This window comes from Hyperolius riggenbachi, chromosome 2 (genome assembly GCF_040937935.1).
Source record: "Hyperolius riggenbachi isolate aHypRig1 chromosome 2, aHypRig1.pri, whole genome shotgun sequence".
NCBI lineage: Eukaryota > Metazoa > Chordata > Amphibia > Anura > Hyperoliidae > Hyperolius > Hyperolius riggenbachi.
This window is the reverse complement of record NC_090647.1, coordinates 477,091,892-477,107,841: the sequence shown is the minus strand read 5'-3', so window position 1 is coordinate 477,107,841 and position 15,950 is coordinate 477,091,892. Positions and strand designations below refer to the sequence as shown.

At 42.6% G+C, this 15,950-nt stretch overlaps 1 long non-coding RNA gene across 1 annotated transcript in view; it reads right to left on the bottom strand.

The window, feature by feature from the left end:
* LOC137547082 (uncharacterized) overlaps positions 1–3,155 on the bottom strand; it is a 554,567-nt gene extending 551,412 nt beyond the window's left edge. The window contains exon 1 of the long non-coding RNA XR_011026467.1: positions 2,991–3,155. This is a non-coding gene — a long non-coding RNA (uncharacterized lncRNA). The remainder of the gene's footprint in view (positions 1–2,990) is intronic.
* Between the last annotated feature and the right edge of the window lie 12,795 nt (positions 3,156–15,950).

Sequence of the window (15,950 nt, the reverse complement as noted above, 5' to 3'; positions counted from 1 at the left end):
GTCCCTTTTGTTTACAATAACAAGATTATCTGTAATACTAAGACATAGAATATAGATAGCTAAATAGATAGGTAGTCCACGACTTACAAACAACAAAGCCCTAATTCAGGTTTGTGTTTTTGTTAATGACCATTGTGCAGAATACATCATATTGACGTGCTCAGGTTTTGTGCAGTGCACTCCACCCTCCCTTCCCACAGAGAACCACAGCTGCAGCAAGAATGTTAGCAGCAGATGGCAAACGCTCACTCACCTATCCATGATTCAAGCGATAGAGATCCCGTCATCTGAAACCTATCTGTCTCTTCTACAGTGCAGCCGCTCGCTCTGAACTTCCTGATTCTCAGATCAGACAGGAAGTAGAAAGTAGTAATAGTAGTAGTAACAGAGCGGCAGCACTCTAGAGGAGACAGATGGGCTCCGGATGACGGGACCTCTATTGCTTGGATCGCAATAGGTGAATGCGAGTCATCTGGTGCTGTCATTCTCCCCCGCTGCGGCTGCCTTCTCTGCTGGACTATCGTATTCACTGGGATGGAGGCTGCATGGTGGCTGTCTAGTTTGGGAGGAAACCGGTTGTTCGGTTGTGGGGGTGGTTATGTAATTCTGTCTGGGGAAGGGTTTCCGGTTTGGCGGTGTCCAGAGCTTTCTGCTATTGCCAGGCTGGAGATGCAGGGGGAAAGTGCAGCTGCTGTGATATCTGGCGCCCTCTTCACAGGGGTGCCCCAGCCCCTGAGTGCAAATGTCCCAGCCATTCATCTCTCACGCTGCATTTTGCTGCTGCTATTCCCTGCATTGTGCACCCACAGAGGAAAGCGTGCCCATAGCAACCAGTAGCTCGGCTGCCCGGTGTGTGCGGCATATTGCTGTGCAGCTGCATCTTCTGATTCTATTACGACATGATGGGGGGGCCCAAATCAGTTACTTTGCTTAGGGCCCCATTTAGCCTTAATCCGGCTCTGCTACAGGTACCCAAAATCGAACAAAAGGAGATTTGGGCGCAGCCGGCACCACCATAGATAGGCACCACCTAATAAGCCGCGTTCCCAGCCTGTCGGCCGGTGACTGCCACACTGGAAGTGCCCGCCGGCGAGTCCAGGCGCATCGGAGGGACACGGCGAGGGCACCGTTCAGCTGCAGGGGGCTGAGGAGAGCCCCGGGTGAGTAGAAGTCATTTTTTTTTGTTGCTGACTTAAGTATTCCTTTAAAGGCTCCTCCTGGACTTACCTGTAGCCAGAACATTCAGCAATTTGGTTCTGAGCTGCTGTGTCAATGTCCACAACAGACAGTAGGAAGACAAAACAAACAGTATATAAAATGGAGGTGGTGGTTTATTAACCTCCTTGCTGGTTATCCCGAGCTCAGCTGCGTAGGAGGATTTCTCAGGCCCTGCTGGGCGGATTTTCGAAAAAAAATTTATTGCATGCAGCTAGCACTTTGCTAGCTGCGTGCATTTCTCAATCGTCACCGATTCGCCGCTACCCGCCGCGCCGCCCCCCCCCCCCCCCCTCCAGACCCCTTGCGCAGCCTGGCCAATCAGTGCCAGGCAGCGCTGAGGATGGATCGGGTTTCCCTCTGACGTCCCGACGTCCGTGACGTCATCCCGCCCCGTCGCCATGGCGACCGGGGAAGCCCAGCAGGAAATCCCGTTCTGAATGGGATTTCCTGCTTACTCTGATCACCGTAGGCGATCGGAGTGGGTGGGGGGATGCCGCTGCTCAGCGGCTATCATGTAGCGAGCCCTGGGCTCACTACATGATTTAAAAAAAATAATAAAAAAGTGCTGTGCTGCCCCCTTGCCGCTGGAATTAGACCGGCAAGGGGGTTAAATAAACAAATGGGATACATGACATACGAATTCTACTAAGTATAAGAACAATAAATCATGAAGTGATAGATGGTGATGAACAAGCCTGACGTGCATTTCATGGTTCTATAGACAGCTTCATCAGGGGCAAAGGAAAAAAAAAACATAAACCTCTTACCATGATAAATAAACCATTTTTCAGTGTATCCCATAGAAGAATGATATACATTAGATACATAAGTACATACAGGTAGGCTATCCATCTTAGCAGGTGTATGGCCACTGATCCACAACAGTAGAATGAGAGGTGTAAAGGCACCACCAGCAACCAAAGAGTGTAGCCGAAGACAACCAGTAGGGCTGCAGGATTTAATTGGTAGCATAGTACCACGCCACAGCATGGATGTCATAGTATGGAGGTTGTGTTTAATTGCCATAGCAATTGGTGTGGCTGAGTATGTACCAGATGAGCTAAGTTAGGTCAGTTTTGGAACTCCAGATGGGAGCTAGAGAAGGCAGGTGGAGAAAATGTAGTGACAATACAGCAGCACACCTGAAGGAAACAGTATGCAAGACAGACTGGTGTGGTGAACAGGAACAGCAGCATGCAGGATGCAGTAGCAAATGGGTCAGGCAAATCACAAGCAGTGCCGGTGGTTGGCTGAGTAGCATCCTGGACAGCAGGTGCAGAGGGCAGGAAAGGTGTCTGTGAGGAGCGGCAATGTACAGGGCGGCAGAAGACATGGTCAAAGTCAGAAACACAATCTAAATATTTTGTGGGCAACTGACACTGTGCCTACATGTTACACATGTAAAACCACCCAGTGACTGCCTGAGCTTACTAACGCATTTGTGTCCAGTTTTCAGAAACAAATGTGTATGTGCTCATTAATGGTACAATTTTTCCATCAGATGCGATCTTTCAATGCAATTTTTATAATCTAATTGTACAGGAAACTGCACAGTGTGTGTGAAAAATACATGTTAAAGGATTCTTTGGTCGGTTGGAACAGAAAATATAATCGATCCAAAAGCTGTTTTTTACAATCATATCTGAAGAGAGAAAATACCGTAACTGACCCATTTATGAAAACAATCGATAATTACCTTCCAATTACTTACGAACATAAAAAGTGCATCGAAAGATCACATCTGCTGAAAAAAATGTACCATTAATGGTCACCTTAAAGAGGAGCTGTTAGGTATAGGGTCTCAGAGAAAAAAAACACATATATCAGTAGCTAAAGATTGGCTGTACTTACATTACATATGCATTTCACTGTCCACGTTTGGATTTCACAGAATTTTTATATAGTATTTGCAGAGAATGATGCTCCTGACAGCTCATGGCAGGTTCCATGTTTGTCTGTCTTGTAAGAAGCCAATTGTGATGTCATACCCTGACATACTGCTTCCTGATGATTCGACTCACAAAAAAGATCAGGATCAAAGATCCTAATGGTTCATGATCCGGACAACACTACTGTGCAGGGAATATTAATTAGCCATGTGGCTAGGAACAATAGCGACTCCTGCAGTATACTCTAACGGAACATGTGCCCTGTGAACAGCACAGTGATTTTTCAGTGCTGTGAGTTCTGGACAGTGATTTTTCAGTGCTGTGAGTTCTGGGCTGCGTTACAAGCTGCTGTAACATGAGCCTGTAACTTCTCACTGTGAAAGCAGCCTTAGGTCGGGATAGGGAAATGAAGGGGAGGACCAAGGGAGTGCACTGGGGAGAAGAAGCAGCCCCAGAATGCTTTGCAGTATCTGTTATGCGGCCTGCCGGCCTCCTTAGGAGCTTGGGAATAACGAGCCTTGCTGTACAGGGCTGTTTTAGGGGGGCAGGAGGGGTTGCAGCATGAGGTGAGAGCTTTGCGCATCAGCGGGGAGGGAGGACAGTCCCCCCCCCCCCTCATATCGGGCTCTCCCCTCTGTGCTCCCCTCCTGCATCTATCTAAGTGGCAGCAGCGGGGGTGGCAGCTATAAATACCTCCATTCACCACCGGAGGTCTCCAATCTGCAAGGACTTCACATTACTTCCTGTTTTAACAGGAAGTAATGTGAAGCCCTTGCAGGTCGGAGACCTCCGTGGTGAATGGAGGTAACTATGGCTGCTGCTGCCACTTAGATATATGCAAAGCTCTCCCCTCATGCTGCGACCCCTCCTGCCCCTCCCCCCCCCCCCCCACGGGGCAGGGGCTGCTTCCCCTAATGTTACGCCAGTAGTGCAAAGCAATTCTGCACAGTGCAAGTTTTAAACTGCACATGCGCAGTGAAAGAAAGTGCTTGTGGATGAGTGCTTGCTTTCGCTGTCCACATATGGTTTGGATGTTGTGCCTGTCCAATTCTAAATTGCACAGCTCTGCTTGGTGGAGCTTCCAGGAAAGTATCTGATTGCTGTATCTCGCTGACTACGTAAGGGTGCCACTAATGGTCCAATTTCTAGCAAAAAATCGTTTAAACAATCAAATTCTGATTGGATTGGTTACGTTGATGGGCACTATCGATTATGAACAATTATAAAAATAATCGTCCACTTGGATTTTCATCAAACCAAAATTTGGATTTTCTTGTTGGCTGTCATAGATAGGAAGCAAAGATTGGTCCGTTGATAGTGTAGTGAACGATTTTTCTTCCGATCAGAATTATCTGATCGCTCGAACGATTTTTCGCTTAAAATTGGATCGTTAGTGGCCACCTTAAAGAGGAACTCCAGTTAAAATAATGTAATAAAAAAAGTGCTTCATTTTTACAATAATTATGTATAAATGATTTAGTCAGTGTTTGCTCATTGTAAAATCGTTTAAATCCCTGATTTACATTCTGACATTTATTACATGGTGACATTTTTACTGTTGGCAGGTGATGTAGCTGCTGCATGCTTTTTTGGCAGTTGTAAACAGCTATTTCCCACAATGCAACAAGGTCCACAGACAGGAAACTGCCAGGAGTACCACGGTCCTCAGAGTTTCTTGTGGGAGGAGTTTCCCCACAATATCAGACATACAGCGCCCTCTGATGGTCTGTTTGTGAAAAGGAATAGATTTCTCATGTAAAAGGGGGTATCAGCTGATTTGAATAACGTTCAATTCTTGGTCGGAGTTTCTATTTAAAGGTTGCCACTAATGATCCAATGTTTTTCATCCAATCTCACCATTTCTATGTAATATAAGGGAACTGCCTAAATTATCCATTCAATGTATTCACTCAATTTACCCTTATACTACATAGATTTGGTAAGATTGGATTCAAAAGATTGGGTCCTTAGTGGCCACCATTAGAGGAACAGGAGGGGCCCAGAGGACAACAAGAGCATCAGGAGACTCCGGAGGAGGTAATCTAGCCCACCATGGGCTTCATTCATTTTTTTCCCCGGGTCATGGGGGTACTTTAAATAAGAAGAGGATCTACCAAATCAGAGCCTTTGTGGATAAACTTGATAGTTGTCTTATGCCAGGAGTCCTACCCGAAGCTTGGAGTCAGCCATGATTGGTGGCGAAGGGTGTATTTTTCTTGCTGGTCCAGGCTGTTTTCCCCCGCAGTTTTCTCCTTTCTGATCCCTTTATAGAAGTAAACATACGTGCCTACCTGATCCAAGCGTATGTGTTTTATAGGCTGACCTGTGAGAAATGACAGCAGCCTGATTTACAGTAATGTCTGTAGAGACTAGACCTTCCTTAAAGAGAAACTCTGACCATGAATTTTATCCCAATCAGTAGTTGATACCCCCTTTTACATGACAAATCTATTCCTTTTCACTAACAGACCATCAGGAGGCGCTGTATGACTGATATTGTGGTGAAACCCTTCCCACAAGAAACTCTGAGGACGGTGGTACTCCTGGCAGTTTCCTGTCTGGGAACCTTTCTGCATTGTGGGAAATAGCTGTTCACAGCTGTTTCCAACTGTGAAAAAAGCATGCAGCAGCTACATCACCTGCCAACAGTAAAAATGTCACCATGTAATAAATGTCAGAATGTAAATCAGGGATTTAAAAGATTTTACAATGGGAAAACACTGACTAAATCATTTATACATAATTATTGTAGAAATGAAGCACTTTTTATTTACATTATTTTCACTGGAGTTCCTATTTAAAGTAAATGCCATTCCTGATGCCTAGAAATTCAGCATCATGTGGTAACGGGATGTCTGCTTTAAATGAGTTTAAAGTTATAGTACTCAAACTTTTTTATTTGCATTTCTTTGAGAAATAAGGATGATATAAGTGATTGCTGCTCACAAGTAGCTATTTAACACAGTGGGAAGGACTCTTCATTAAGAATGCTATACATAGAACAAGAGACTATTAACAAGCACTTGAACACTGAAGCACTAATGTAATCTTCGTTTAGATGATTATTTTATTCTTAATGAAGTGTAAACATTTTTTTTTTCATTTTTTTCTGGTAGTTGAGACTCTTTTTGCTTGCACTAAGTGCAATTCGATTAATGCAAGTATGATGCATTGGCTTAATGACGTATTATTGTACGACTTACCCAGCGCAGTCAGGAAATGGTTACAGGCTTTTCTCCGACAGGTAATGTGTTTGCTCATACAATGCTTTATTTGCACTTATTGTTAATTGTTTTTACAGAACCATGTGCTTTACAGAAAGTAGGTTGTTGAAACTTGTCTTCAATTATTCTCTTTTTTTCGGTGGACATGACATATTTCTCAGAATACCGCTTCGGAAAATTAATCAGCTCTTTGAAAGGCATCTTTAAAGCTTTTGAAGCCTATTCTTTCAGTAAAATGTAAAATTGACAAAGCATTTTTCATAATGAAGCTTTTGACATTATGTTAATTAGTCTGTGACACAATTTGGTTTTCTCAAAGGTTATAGATAACATTTAGCACTTTTTCCAAAGATAGCATCAGCCTCATAGAAGGCAGGAGATTATTCGACTAAATTTGTCTTTTTGTGGAGCCAGACAATGTTGTTAAAATGGCCTGTAGAGTGAGATTCCGACCATTTTTATTTTAAGCTCAGGCAAAAACAGAGAATGGTTCAACCTATATTTGATCCATGTTGCTACTCACAACCCCAGTGAAGGGATCTTAATCCAGGGGGACTCTTTATTAAGACGATTTATTTTTTTCCCACTCCAAAATCTGGCTTAGCAACTCACTTTTTTTAAAGGTGCCCATACAAACATCAGTTTTAGTCGATTCCCCCAAAAATGTCTTATAGATTCAATTTTGATTTATTTTGACCAAAAATCGATTGACAGTAATGATTAGACATGAAGTAAAAATGTAGGTTGATCATAAGGAAAGCAAGAGCAGTGGTAGATTGAAGCCCCATAGCATTGCACTGCATAGAACAATGCTGTGCTGTGGTCCAAGCGGTTTTCAATAGATTTCCTGCTGGTATCTATTAAATGTTCTTCTGGAGAGTTTACTGGCAGGTTCAGTGACCAATTTTATGTCACAGGACCTCTACTGAATTCCTTACAGTCTTACATGTCAAAATAATGAAATCAGTATCTTACAACACAGTTTTACCTGTAACACTGGCTTTACTTAGAGGAAGATAACAGTGATCCAGAAAACCTGACCTGATATTATTTTACCCTCCCAGATTTTTAATTGTTGGCAAACGTGAATAGAGGGCTATGTCACAACACACAAAATATTACTATTTGGAACAGTCTTTCTAGAAAAATACTTTTTAAAAAAGACAGTCATGTGACCCGGGATCCATTAAAGGGGCACTATAGCAAAATATGTTAAAACTGAAATTAATAGAAAAAATAGCAGTGTAGAAATTTACATGCAGGTAGTATGAAAAACAACATTTGTATACACTACCTGCATGTACCAACGTACAACTTGCAAATTAACTTGAACTGTGCGCCTTGCACTAGCCTTGCAAGCAGTGTACCTGTTCACTATAGTAAATATGCCACTTCCTATATTATCTTTCTTCTTCCATTTTGGAAACTGGACTGAATAAAAACACTGTTGAGCTCTTTAAGCCCTTCTTCAAAACCTCACCCAACTGCCTCCAGTGCCTGAAAACATGCATGGTAACGTAAAAGGGAAAGAGGCGTCCTGGTGTAATAAAAGCATCTAAAATCAGCTTAAAATCGAAAAGTAATATGAGGTAGCTTACCTCAATGACGAAACCTCTGTAGTTGCCAAATAGAAAATATCATCTAGCATAGGGAGCCTCAGCTTGAGAGGCTCCCTATGCTAGATGATATTTTCTATTTGGCACTTTTACTGGCCTGATGAAGCGGGCCGAGACCCGCGAAACGCGTTGCCTGTGCTAATAAAAATCCCTTGTATTAACTACAGAGGTTTCGTCATTGAGGTAAGCTACCTCATATCACTTTTCGATTTTAAGCTGATTTTAGATGCTTTTATTACACCAGGACGCCTCTTTCCCTTTTACGTGCTAAGTATACCCCCGAACACATCTTGTCCGAGGGGAGTTGGCAGACCACCAGTGGAGTCCCCACAGTGGACTCTGTCCCCCTTTTTCCACTAAGAGAGCGACCATCCTTCCGGTTCTGGCTAGGACCACCCCGAGTGGAGTCGGGTTTATTGTCTCCACCTGCTTCCTGTGGTTGGTTGCCCCCAGCAACCTCCATTTGTGAGTAGTGCTTCTAATTTATTTTCTTTTATTGTGGTCATTGACATATTGCACTACTGGGCTCCCGTTTTTTGTCTTCTGTGACTTTTTCTACAGGGTGTTCATCCACCCCTACTACAATTACATGAATGGTAAGGTTTACAGACAGCATTAAAGTGGCACTGAAGTGACAAAAAACGTATAATATAATGAATTGTATATCTATAATTAATAGAACAAAGAAAAGTCTCATATTTTTATTTTCATTCATATAGTGTTTTCTATAACATTGCATCATTCTGTCATATGTGCAATTACAAACCACACTCTGTATTTTAAGCTATGAAACAGAGAAGAGCTAATGACCCTTTGAACTCCCCTGCAGTCCCCTTATCTCAAGCTGTCTCTGACTGTTTCTTTGATGTATAAGTTCTTTAGAAAATAGGACTTTCTCAGACCCAAGTTGGGTCTGAAGCTACATACACACGCTCAACAAAAGTCTTTTAAATGCACGATTATCAAACAACTTGAAGAAGTTGGACAAGTTTTGTCAAGTAAAAGACGTGCAAACAACAAGGCGTTATCACTGATAAGAGGCGGCCAACGACTGATAAGACGCAGCTAAAGTCAATCCAACAGTTGGATTGACTTGAGCTGCGTCATATCAGTCGTTGGTCACCTCTTATCAGTGATAACGCCTTGTTGTTTGCACGTCTTTTACTTGACAAAACTTGTCCAACTTCTTCAAGTTGTTTGATAATCGTGCATTTAAAAGACTTTTGTTGAGCGTGTGTATGAGCCTAGAGAGCTCAAAGCAGCTCTTTTGCATAGATAACAACTAATACACAGATTTAAGTAGCCATCTGGTGAGTTAGTGTTTTTTTTATTTGCTTTGCTTTAAAGACATGGTTTTCACACTGTCATATGGGTTTAGAAATCAAGATGAATATTTACAGTTAGACTGGGAAACAAACAAGCCTCTACAGTGCTGTGCGATGTCCCTTGTCCAACGTGCTTGTGGAAAAATGGGTGAATTGTTTTTTTTGTGGTCATCTCTTTTGTTTTCCCTTAAACCAAAGTGGCCCAGGGAATTGCTTTCTGTTTCTTCCTCATCCATCCAGCTTAGGAATGAACAAGGATGCTTGGCTGATCCAAGCTTGCATGTTTATGGAAAGGTGTTTTTGGAAACAATCATCCATCAGCAGTTGGTTCTACCTGGCTGTGTCTGACTGACTTCTGATGTCTGCAGGTCCCTTGACTGAGCGCCCTCCTGTTGAGTTTTTATTGCATGCTGGTAGACATGTATCTTCAGCTGTCACCATCTGCTTTACAAAAATGTAAACAGCTGGTATAGGACAGTGATACACATGTACTGCAGCTTGGAGATGAACTCTCGCAGACCATTAATCAGTCAATATACCATCTTGTTGTAGCAGCACATGAGATTACATGATGATAGTTTTGGCACTTTTCCATTGTCGGAGAAAAGCAAGGTATAAAACGTAATTCATGTTCAATGGACAATTCCATAATGTTTCTTCAGGTTGGGTACCAAGAATAGAATTTGAAATTGTTACTTATTAAGATACTTTCCTTATCTTTGTGTTATTTGTCAGAAGTTTTAAACACTTAAAGAGACACTGAAGTCTCGTTTTTTACCTTATTATCTTCTATTAAATTCTAAACTAAATCGCTGCATCCCCGCAGCAGCACGAGTTATTTATAGCCCTGAAATTGACCTGCAAAGTTCCACAGGTCACATCATATTGCTTCCTGGTAGAGGCAGAGCTTTGCGCAGTACCTCTGCCTCTACTCCAGTCAATCTCCGCCTTTCTCTGCCCCCCTCAGCGGGGATGAGGCGATTCAGCTTAGAATTTAATGCTGAAGAAGGCTGAAGAAGAAAATAAGGTAAAAAACGAGACTTCAGAGTCACTTTAAGGTGCCCATGTATCAGATGATGTATGGGCAGTTCGACAGATCTCTCTCTGATCGAATCTGTTGCCTGCGTATACACCACGGGCTTATTCCCGATCAATTTCATGCTGATATTGATCAGAAATCGGCCTTTTGATGGCACTTCTGCCACCTCGCCAGGCAGACGCTGTCTCCCCTAATGCCCAATGTGTCTTGCTGAAATCGATCTGGCATCAGACTGCTGTGTATGGGCAGCCGACAGATCTCTCTCCATTCAGATTCAATCATATAGAGAGATTTGTCTTTTAGTGGAATCTGCCCATCATAGCAAGATTTGTATGAGCACCTTTAATTGCTGTCAGATTGTACTGCATACAGGTTGCAAAGAACCACACTTCAAGCAGTAACCAGGAACAGCACCTTAAATTCAAGCTTGTGTAATTTTTGCTGGCTGGGAAGGTTTGGAAGGCCATTTAGACAGTAAAAATGACTAAAATGATCTAATATTAATTACTGTCAAATACACGTGTAAAAGTTTTCTCTTTCTTTGACAATTGTCAGAAAATGTAGACTGGAAAGCATTAGTCCCTTATGCCTTAGATCTGGAAATGGACACATAACCTTGGCTTAGAAGAATAATATTCCCCCAAGCAGGGCTGGTCATGGATGTCAGCCAGGGCTTAAATACAGATGATTGTTGCCCTATTTAGTCACAAACAGTTGGACTGGATGACTGTCAGTTTATGGTTGTACTTAAAGGACCACTCCAGCAAAAAAAAGTAAGCAGTTAAAATCTGAGAGAACCAACAGATTTTGGACTAGTCCATCTCCTCGAGGGGGGTTCGCAGGGTTTTCTTTGTTTTCCGCAGCATTTCCTCAATGACAGTTTAAATGGTAAGATGCCAGCCAGCCTCCCTTCTCACTTGCACACTATGTTGTCAGTTAGACTTGGCAACTGCCATTGAGGAATTGCGTTTGAAAAAAAAAAGAAATCCCCCACGAGGAGATGGACTAGTCCAAAACCTGTCGGTTCTGTCAGATTTTAACTGCCTACTTTTTTTGCTGGAGTGGTCCTTCAAGTACAATCATAAACTGACAGTCATCCAGTCCAACTGTTTGGGACTGAATTGCAACAGCTTACCAGCAACGCGTACATACGTACACATCACAAAGTGTTATTGAGTTTCTGTGATATTTCCCAGACAGTTCTTACCTGTGTGCTAGAAAAGCTGATCCCAGATGGAGAAACTGACTTTTCCAACTAGAATCTCTAACCTGCCTTTCCATGCCAGCCACAAACCAGTAGAAGTGCCCATTAGCCAATATATGAGCTTTTGTTGGCTTGTGAAAATCAGGAAGAGGGAGGCTAAAGGTATAAAGCCCGGTACATGCCTTTAATCTTGATTGGTTAATCATTGACCAATTTTACCACCTCCATGTAGTATAAGGGCCTACAGATTTTGAATGCTATGAACAGATTGTGTAGGTAACTTTTCATGCTACATGGAAGTACCAACATTGGCCAGTCAAAATGTAATGTGTGTATCAGGCTTAAAGTGGATCCGAGATGAAAAACTAACTATAACAAGTAACTTGTCTATATATCTTATCTAAAGTTTAGATAGTTTACACTGCAAATGTAGCTGCAAACAGCTTCAATAGAATATGATTATTTCTTCCTGTGATACAATGAGAGCAGCCATGTTGTTTGTAAACATTACACACAGACAAGCTTATCTGCATCGTCAGCACTCAGCCTGTGAAAAAACCTAATCCCCCCTCCTTTCCTCTGGCTAGTAATACCTCCCCCTCCTCCTGCCCAGACTGAGCTCCCATGAGCCCTTGCTACTGTCTGAAAATGCCAAGGTTTTCTGAAAAGCTGTGGGCGAGGCTTGTTTAGTTTATAGGGAATTAGAGTATTAAAACAAAAACAAAAAAGTATTTGGCTTGAGGAATGCCCTGTAAATAATAGGAAAGGAACAGAACACAATTATGCAATGAGTAAAAGTTCATCTCGGATCCACATTAAAGGAGTTCCGAGGCAACCATTTTTATTCTCCTGGTGAAAGCATGTCGGTGGAGGTGCCCAAAGGTATAAAATAGCAGTGTATAATTGATGAAGTAGGTCTCTTACCTCCAAAAGAAGACTCTCATGGATGGAACAAAGGAGTCTTTATTAAAAAAAAACAGTTATACTGTAGACAACACATTTCACGGGACACAGCCCGCTTCCTCAGGTCAATACAATGGATAACCTTACTCCTAGCCGTGCAGAGCGAGGGTGTATCCAACATCTCTCTGAGGTGCTATCCCTACCACTGGACGACATAATCAACCAGGGTACAGGACCATAAGAGGAGAGCGACCACCCAGATCCAGAGGGTCCGGACTACCGAGCGGAAACGGTCTTTTACCGCATGCGCTTACGGTGGTTGCAAGATTGCAACCCACCTTTGTGAGTATACATTATTCACATTTCTGTTATTCCCATTTCCTAACGATACTGCACCATAAGTGTTCCCGGTCTCACCTTCTCCATAGATGCCAGGCAGCCTCCCTACTCACTTGCACACTATGTTTTTAGTTAGACTTGGCAACTGCCATTGAGGAATTGCATTTGAAAAAAAGGAAATCCCCCATGAGGAGATGGACTAGTCCAAAACCTGTTGGTTCTGTCAGATTTTAACTGCCTATTTTTTTCACTGGAGTGGTCCTTCAAGTACAACCATAAACTGACAGTCATGCAATCCAACTGTTTGTGACTGAATTGCAACAACTCACCAGCGACGCGTACATACGTACACATCACAAAGTGAGGGCGCTCTGCTTGGCTAGGAGTAAGGTTATCCGTTGTATTGACCTGAGGAAGTGGACTGTGTCCTGTGAAACGCTTTGTCTACAGTATAACCGGTTTTTGAATAAAGACTCCTTTGTTCCATCCATGATCCATCCATCAATTATACACTGCTATTTTATACTTTTTGGGCGCCTCCACCGACGTGCTTTCACTTGTGTATCCAACATCTCTCTGAGGTGCTATCCCTACCACTGGACAACATAGTCAACCAGGGTACAGGAGCATAGGAGGAGAGCGACCACCCAGATCCAGAGGGTCCCGGCTACCGAGCGGAAACGGTCTTTTTACGCATGCGCTTGCGGTGGTTGCAAGATTGCAACCCACCTTTGTGAGTATACATTATTCACATTTCTGTTATTCCCATTTCCTAACAATACTGCACCATAAGGGCTCCCGGTCTAACCTTCTCCATAGGTCCAGGATTAATCCCCTTGTGCAAGGGGCATCTAAGACCGACACAGATACACTTTACTCTCCTGGGGCTTCCTCCAACCCCTAGAAGCAATTTCAGTGTCTCAATGCAGCTCCAGTCCTCTTCGGTGTCCCACTGGTCGCCCACAAAGATCACCGATATGCATATACACACTACATGTGTGCGGGTACTCACGCCTGCACGTCCACATCACTGGGTGTGTACTACTGTGTAGTGCTCCTGCACAGTAGTACGCACCCGGTGATGTGGATGTGCAGGCGTGAGTACCCGCCAGATGACGTGGACGCGCAGGCACGGCAGGTCAGCAATCTTTATGGGGGACATCGAGGAGGGCCGGAGCTGCGGCGAGATACTGAAATGGCTTCTAGGGGCTGGAAGAAGCCCCAGGTAAGTACAAATATAATAAAATGGCCGCCTCGGAAGTCCTTTAAAGGAATCATCAGCCAACTAAATCACATTGGAGAAATCCCCAGGTAAGTAAATCAGATTTGCGATTTAGTTGGTTGATGATTCCTTTAAAGCTGAAGAAAGTACTGCCTATATTGTGATAGTGAAAATGTGGGCTCTCTGGGAGCACTAGAAAGAACCTAGAGTATAATAAAAGTATTTGCACACACCGTGCAGCAGTGTCCGTTTTCAGACTTTGCAAACCCCAGCAAGTTTCCTTTAAAAGAAGCTGTAGCCTTTTGATAGATTATGTTGTAAAGAATCGTTGGTTAATCCTCAACTGAAGTCAATAACACATTTTGGTCCAGTTTTCTTGTGCTTTTGTCCAGATGAAACATGCAAAATTAATTAGCTTTTCACCCAGTAGGCAATGATTTGAGGCACTTTGGGGAAAGTGCAGAGAAAGTTAACAACCTTTCTATCTATACTGACCTAAATTTGCTAGAGACCTCTAGGGCATGTGTCTAATTATATCCCAACACAAAAAAATAAATATTCTAGGATTTAACACTTCAAAGTTCAATCCCGTTTATACTGATGTGCCTTTTCTGTGAACTCTCACCACCTTATTTTGATTTGTTAGAACTGTCGCTGTAATTTGTTTGTGCAGGATTATACTATTCCGTGAGCCTAGAGGGTGCTCTGCAGTCCTCTTACATGTGAACTGAATTTCACTTTGAAGTCCAGAGTTTTGGTTTGTTTAATAAAAACAAACAATACTGCAGGTAAGAGGTCAAAAAAGACAAATCTAAGAAGTAAAATGGAAAAAGCACTGTAACAGTAAACACACTGTTGTGTAAATGTAAGACCATGAGACCTATTTATACAAAGCTATAGTCTGTTTGGTACAATTGGCGTCACAAAATTATTATTATTATTATTTATTGTATTTATAAAGCACCAACATATTACGCAGCGCTGCACAATAGATAAATAGGTTAACATACAAGGTAGGACATACAGGAAACTCACATCAAAACAAGATCATGCTGAAATCATGCTGAAAAAGATATGATTTGATAACAGTACAGTGTCATAGGTCAAAATAGAGACTGTTCTAGTCCACAAGAGGGGTGATTGACAGCAAGATTGCATAATCAAGCTGGAAACACTAGGGAGGAGGGCCCTGCCAGAGGTTTACAATCTAAAGGATGGGGATGGAAACAGGTGCATCTGTTGAGAGGGTGTCTAACAGAACGTAGTATGGTGCTGGTGTAGGGGGGTATGCGAGTATGAAAAGGCGAGTCTTGAGAGATTGTTTGAAGGTATTAAAGGTGGGGGCAAGTCTCAAATTGCCCCTATGGTAGCGCCGTCCATATTATTTCGACGAACTCCGACTAACATTGGAGGTCAGCAAGCGGTTGCACATGGAGTTCGTCTATCAGTAGTCAAACTCTGGATATTGGTAGAAATAGCAATGGTGGCAGCGACCAGACTGGCACTATTGATCGGTTAGTATTAGGCGTGGAAGGGGGGACATTAGTGTTGGTTGTAGGTGGGGGCTTAGGGGTAGATGGGGGTGGTTTGATGTTAGGAGTAAGTAAAGAAAGGTTAGTGTGAGGTCACGGTGCAGGTTAGGGAAGTTGATAGTTAAATATCGATAACATTACCAATACAATATTCTAACTATTGGCATGATCTGGCACCCAAATTACAGCCACCTTTTTTAAATATACACCTATTTATACAGTACTGTATAGGAGGCAATGTGTACATTGCTAAACATTTGCCATCATTTCTGCAGATGGAGGTTCGTAGATCAACTTATTTATCAAAGAAGGGGTAAATAATTGCCATTTTATGTAGTATCTTCACTTTCTAATTTATCTATCTATGATAAAGTGACAATTGTCATTGAAATTAGAGAACACCACAGGCTTCAATGGGGATAGGGGTTCACTTCTAAAA